The sequence below is a fragment of the Octopus bimaculoides genome, chromosome 3 (assembly GCF_001194135.2).
Source record: "Octopus bimaculoides isolate UCB-OBI-ISO-001 chromosome 3, ASM119413v2, whole genome shotgun sequence".
Taxonomy (NCBI): domain Eukaryota; kingdom Metazoa; phylum Mollusca; class Cephalopoda; order Octopoda; family Octopodidae; genus Octopus; species Octopus bimaculoides.
The window spans coordinates 47,559,531-47,566,568 of NC_068983.1; the positions used below are offsets into that span (position 1 = coordinate 47,559,531).

General features: G+C 38.9%; 1 long non-coding RNA gene across 1 annotated transcript in view; it reads right to left on the reverse strand.

Moving 5' to 3' along the window:
* Positions 1 to 6,235: 6,235 nt before the first annotated feature.
* LOC128247406 (uncharacterized) overlaps positions 6,236 to 7,038 on the reverse strand; it is a 56,345-nt gene continuing 55,542 nt past the window's right edge. Inside the window, exon 3 of the long non-coding RNA XR_008263785.1 lies at positions 6,236 to 6,928. This is a non-coding gene — a long non-coding RNA (uncharacterized LOC128247406). The remainder of the gene's footprint in view (positions 6,929 to 7,038) is intronic.

The following is a 7,038-nucleotide window of genomic DNA, read 5'->3' on the forward strand; positions in this document are numbered from 1 at the left end:
GAAAGGTTATTTTAACTATCTATAATAAATCTACGAATCACTCTCGTCTTTTCATTTGATGCCGAGTAAATAGTCAGAGCGAAATCTCTTAGAAGTTTATACATCGTTACCGGAACAGCTAATGGCAGATGATATAGTTTCTTACATTTTCGTCTTTCTTCTCTCTCTCACACACATACGCACCTAGCTGTCTATCTGTCTACCAACTTATCCATCTACCAACGTACTACTACACTCTTATGTACGTACGTACGTACCTACCTACCTGCCTATCTAATAACCTATTTATATTTATATAAATTTTGTGTGTGTGTATATATATATATATATATATATATATATATATATCTTGTTGAAGCTTTAATCCCTACACCTTTTTCCCCTCTGTCCGTTTTTTTTCGGTCTCTCTCCATTTCCCCCCTCTCTATCCTTTATCCTTCCCGTCGAAGAGTGTAGGCTCGAAACGTCAAGGACTTTTCCATTCTTCCCGAGTGTCAAACTGATACACCTGCTCGTGGTTCCCTTACCTTTCTTCGTCTTTTGTTTACTGTAAATTCTAACTACATATATACATGTATACACACACATAGATCTCAAGTTTGGTGTTATATAATACGATATATTAATCGGAGATTTATTAAATATGAGGTAGTAATTATGGGTTCTATAATTGCTTCTTCTAATAGGCACAAACTGAACCGCCAGGACTGTGGGCCCTACGAACTATCTGCTTGGACCCCACCTTAAACCGCCAGATATTAAAACTATGAGCTTCAGGTATCTTACCCACTTCAATAGCAGCAACCGTGGTGCTATCTCTTCTCTTACTAGTAACCCTGGCACATGTGACTGCGTTGACACCTTCCCCCAGCCCCATACTGGTAACGATAACACCTCCGGTCTTACCTCGAGGATAACGGTTCAAATGAATCAGATCAGAATATGGATTCATCCTACGCTAGTGGGAAAACCTGTAATTGTCGGTTCTCCCAACAGTATCTGTTAGATGATTTTTGCTTACGCTATAATGTCGTATATAAATGCCGGGTAATAACCTCTTGTTCCTACTCGGCTAGGGTCTACATTGGTGGCGTTGTTGATTTCAAATTCCTTCTGAAATGGAGCCGCCAAACTCTCTACTTCCATGGCAACATACACTACACACACCACCTCAAGTCCCAGAATATTCCTTATACCTTATTCCGGTCCGTATTCTGTGGGGCTTCTCCGTACAACGTTAAGCACTGTGTTTCTAAGCCATGTTGCAGAAAAATCGCTCACTATCCTTCACCATCATAATGCCTCGTTACTCAGTAGGTTCTTTGACGTAATCTTCTCGTGTAAGCATGAATATTATTCCACCTTCGCCCTTTACATGAAGTCTCTATGATTTCTACAAATTGTAGTTAAGCCTTATTACTTAGTCATGCTAAAACCTTTTACTTTCTATATTCTCCTAGTATGATTCTTCCTATCTTAACATATGTTCTTCCCACCCTCATTCCTTTCGTACATTGCTTATCTCTTCCTGTCTCACTGAATGATCAGCTACCGTCCCTAACTGAGTTATTGTCTGCTTAGTAAGTTACCCTTGACCAGCAGTGGCGCTCCTTTTCACCTGATCTTAATTTTATCTTCCCCACCTATCTCTCTCTCTGCCTCATCTATTGTACATCTATTCATTCTTCATATGTCAAAGAAACCCACCTCTCTCTTGAATTTCTTCTCTCCCCCTCTCTCTCCCTACCGTTTGTTCTTATTCTTCAACATTTAAATCCCTGGCACTACTATATGAACTGCTTTTGCCAAGTTTCTTTTGATGTGGGAAAACACACTTATTATTATATCATCGTGTAATTGTTTACTGGTCACATACCCAAAAATATTTTGCATATTCCATTTGCAAATTATGGATATTACAATCATCGCGTAACTCCAACCTTCCTGAAGCAGCTGTCAAGTTCAGAAATTATGTATTCTCTTGGTATTCAGCATTTCTATGCTCTAGGTAAATGTATTTGTGTGTGTGTAACCATATATATGTATGCGTGTGCAAATATATATATATATGTATGTATATGTGAGTGTGTGTGTGAATGTGTGTTTATATCATCGTAGCCTAGCGGTCCTGCGAAAGGGACCAGTAGAAAAAGTACAAGGCTTAAAAAATTAAGTACTGAAAACGAATGAATTGACTAAAAATTCTTCAAGGAGGTGTCCCAGCATGGCCGCAACCTAATGATAAAAGATGTATTAAATAAACAAGGATTCCTGTTTGAAGGTTGCAAAAATAAATTCGTAACTTCGTTCATTATATGAATGTTTTTGGAGGAGGGCTTATTAATGTAGACAGAAAGAAAACATATATAGTACAAGATGGAAGATATATGTTGTAAAATGATGATGAAGATAGAAAAATATATTATAAATGAAGGGTAAAACTGAATAAAAATTATTAATATTCATATAAACTTAATGAGATAAATATATAATAGATAAATTGATAGATAATACGATAAACATTAAATAAAATATAAGAGATTGACATGGTGTTGAGAGCGGAGTTCATAAAACAGAGAAATATATAATAAAAATAATGGCTAAAAGGGTAAAAATAATAATAGAAACTAACGTAATTACGAATAAATTAAGTAGAAAAATTGACAGAATACTGGAAGGCAAGGTGGAAAGATGGCTGCTGCTGCTACTGCTACTACTATTACTACTAGTACTGCCATCATCACCACTATTACAGATGAGAGCAGTGAGTTAGTCAACAGTATTATCCACCAGTTCTCTACTGGTTCTTCATTTTCTCGTCCCTGAAGGGATGAAAGACAAAAATTGACCTGGACGACATTTGAAGTCAAAAGTGTAAAGAGGAATATCTTCTGATTCAGGCCAGAAAATTTGACGGGAGAAGGTAAGCCGATTCCATCGATCTCACGAATTGAATGGTACTTTGTTTTATTGACGTGAACGTCCGTGGCTTAGTGGTCTTCGGCTCGTGATCGTTAGGCTATGAGTTCGATTCCCGATGGAGCGTTGTGTCCTTGAGCAAGCCATTTTTTTTCACGTTGCTCCAGTCCACTCAGCTGGCAAAACTGAGTTGTACCTGTAATTCAAAGGACCCGCTTTCTCACATTCTGTGCCACGCTGAATCTCCCTGAGAACTACGTTAAGGATGCGCATAACTGTTGAGTTCTCAGTCACTTGCACGTTGATTTCACGAGCAAGCTGTTCCTTTGATCGGATCAACTGCAAAACTCGTCGTCGTAACAGACGGAGTACCTCTTGTTTTATTAACATAATTGAGATATTGACCTCAGCAGGATTTAAATTCAAAACGTAAAGAGCGGGACAAATACAACAACACATTTTGTCCGATTTTCTAATGAATCTACCAACTCGCCATCCGTGTTCGGATTGTCCTTGCACAGGGGCCATCCGGTCTCCCGTTTGCGCTGTGGACAGGATTAATCCTCTCTCTTCGCTCCTTTGCACCACATGGGCTCAACTTTCCTCCCTTCTTCATCTAACCTCCTCCCCTCGCCTCTCTCCCCTCACATCTACTTCCTCCCACCCACCTCTCCTCTCTTGCTCCGACTCCTACTTCTCTTCACTCCTATTCTCCTTCTCTCTTCTCTTCCCTCCTACTCACCTTCTCCTTCCCCCTTCATTGTCACCCCTCCCTCGTAACCCGACCCCACCCTACACATTCCACCCCCCATTCCTTATCCTTCCCATCACCCCCCATCCCATACACACACTCCCACACATCCCACCTCTACCCCACCCTCAGCCTACCCACATACCCAAACTCTACCCCCACCCTCAGTCTATCGACATACCCCACCTCTATCCCCAACCTCAGCCTAACCCACATCCCACCCTTGCTTTCCCCACTCTCGCCTCCCCCACATCCCAATACCACCACATCACGCCACACACCACCACACCATACACCACCATACCACACAACCCCACATCATATCACACCACCACGTCCTGACCACTTCCAACCTCACATCCACACTCCTTACACTGACCACTTCCCAGCCCCACATCCACACACCTACGTATACACACACGCACACGTCAAGGTCACCAGCCCTCTTATACAAGCACATACATGCTCTCTTAACCACATGCATGCGCACCTTCGTTTTGGGATCACCATTAATTTATTATCTCCCCTTCTCCCTATCTCTCCTGTGTGACCCTTCTGTCCGGCATTCGCCATGATAGATCGCTAGCCACTACACATTCCTTATTTTCTCTCCTTGTTTCTTTCTGTGTTCCTTTCAGTGGAAGAGCGTAGGCTCGAAACGTTAAAGACTTTTTCACTTCCGGAGCGTTAAACTAATATATCTGTTTGTTGTCTACACCACCTATCTTCGTCTTTTGTTTTTTTTTGTGAATTCTCCCTATATATATATATATAAGTATAGACATATATATGCATATTTATAATCTCGCAATGTGGGCTAAGTTTTATGATTCTACCTCTATATATTCTGTTAATATGAATTATTGCTAAAAAACATCGGCTATAAATCATTAGATATGTTTTGAATATCTCAAGTCTGTACGTCGTCAGCTGTATGCATATTTGTGAGCGAATGTGAGTGTGTGTGAATGAGCATGTGTCTGTGTTTATGTTTATGCATATGTACGTGTGAGTGTGTGTTTGCGTATATGTTTAGCTTATGTGCACGTCTGTTTAATTGGTCTAATGATAAATAATGTGGAAGTCATTGAATAGAACTTTGAAGCGAAGCTGTTTTGTGTAAATAATCCAATATGAGGACATTAAAGTTATTTCAGCCCACCTCCTGCGCACACATACACATTCTCACACACACTTATACTTCTCATCAAATTAAATAGATGGTTGAAAGTGTTATTGTTAAGAGAAAGCCATTGTAACTTTAGTATAATCTAATAAGACATTAAAGAAATTCCGGAATCCTTCCAGACATAAATGCCGTGTCTCGTCGATATTTCAGGATCTTTTGATATTTTAAGTTACCTGTGGTGGTCAGTATTTTCTCTGATTTCTTGTCAGCAGTATGCACAAATATCTTATGTGTTGCAATTAATAAACGTATCTGTTCATTGAATGTCCAGAAGGTATATTTTTTTCTATATCTCATTCTGTATATGCATCTGGACACATCATTAGCAATGCTTCTTGGATTTTTTAAGTATTTCGGGTCATCAGGCACTCTCAGCCATGTGACCCAGTCGAGTTCGATCAAAGCCCCAGCTTATTTCCAGTTAGAACTACCCTTTCCAGGGCTCACTTCTCCTGATCCACAGCCACCTTAAGGCAATTTCTGCTGCCTTCGCAGCCAAATTGAGAGCTTTCCAGCTACTCGTCTCTGTGATACCAAGCATGTTGTAAACTCTGCAAAGAGACTGGCGTACAAACCTTCTGCATACCAGCTCGATAGTATCACACCTTGATTCTCACTCATTGCTTCATTTAAAGTTCCTTTAGCTTACTTAACTGAAAAATGACTGTTGAAAATAACCAGCAGTCAGTTAATGAAGCTATTTATTCTTCCTGCTGTCACATCCTCGAAAACTCCGTCTCATCAAGTGTCTTTGATTCATTGCCACTTAAAGCAATTAGTGAATCTCATTGTTTTTCAGTGCCTATGAAGTCCCAAGTGTACCCGGTAACTTGGTACAAGATACCATACTCGTTTATAAGTGATGGCTAAATATTCTTTGCAGTACTCTGCCGTAAGTGTTCAAAAACATAAATATCATAACTAAGTACAAATATTTTATTTCTCGCAAAAATCATGATACCTATAAATACAACGTCCCTGAAACATAGATGAATCATTGTGAGTGCACGAAGGGGATATCACCGCCCAGGTTAATCACCACTGCGTTACAGCATTGGAGAGCTTTATCACTCTTTCTCCTTTATCTCCCCAACTTATCTAGATTGCATTATTACAGATATCATTTCCCATAAATTTTATCATATTTAAAACTACTTACTCTTCACGTTTCTTTCATGTTTTCAGTTTCATTCTATATTTCCCCCCTGGCATTAGCCTCCTGCTGTGCTAACGAATTGAGCATATGCCGCTGATTTACTTTGAAGTGGAACGGTAACAGACACATGAGACAAGTAATTGTTCAAGTTAGTCATTTTATGACATTTATTATCATAGAATATTTGTTTATTTTCCTAAAGAAAAATACGAGACAAATCTGTGGAAAAGGAGGTTTTTTTTATTTTTTAAAATTCTTATTTCTATTAACTTATCTTTTGTATTTTTTCTCATTTATATCTCTTTGTATTTCCGTGTTATTCTTTGTCAATGGAATGCTAAAAACATTAGGATGTGAGTATAAAACAAAGAAAAACTAAAAATGATAAAATACTGCTTTGGACCGTATTAACCGGAAGTCGTGCATGTACGAGGGGTGTATGAAAAGTTTTGAGCCTTCAAGGCCTTTAACCCTTGAAGTCTTGTACCATGTTTTCATACACACCTCGTATATAGCTACTGTTGGATGATATTGTTGTAATAATGGTTTAATATATGCAGTATTAGGCAATTATCGACTGGTAACCATGAACCAAAAGAACTTGTAAAAAGCCTTTTCATTCCATCTTCTCGTATGAAACTTATATATGTATAAAATATAACTACTTGTGGATCGTTGGCGACTTTTTTCCTCCGTCTTCCTTTTCTCTTGAAATTTCCTCTGTCTCCTGTTTCTGAAGAAGAGCTTTGCTCGAAACGTAAAACTACCTTTCTTTCCTTCCCTGAGTGTCTTTTAATACTTTGCATGTACCACATCCATGCGTTGTTCTTTTTTTCTTGCGTTAGAAATATGTGCTGGGATCGGTTTGTTCGAGTAAACGGGTTCAATGCGGTCCTCCAGCATGGCCACGTTCCTATAAATTGAACAAAATTTAAAAATTAACAAAAACAAAAACGTAACTTTCCTAATCTTTTATTGCTCCAGAGGAAGATGTTTTTCAAATGTTTATTTTGCCGTAATTTG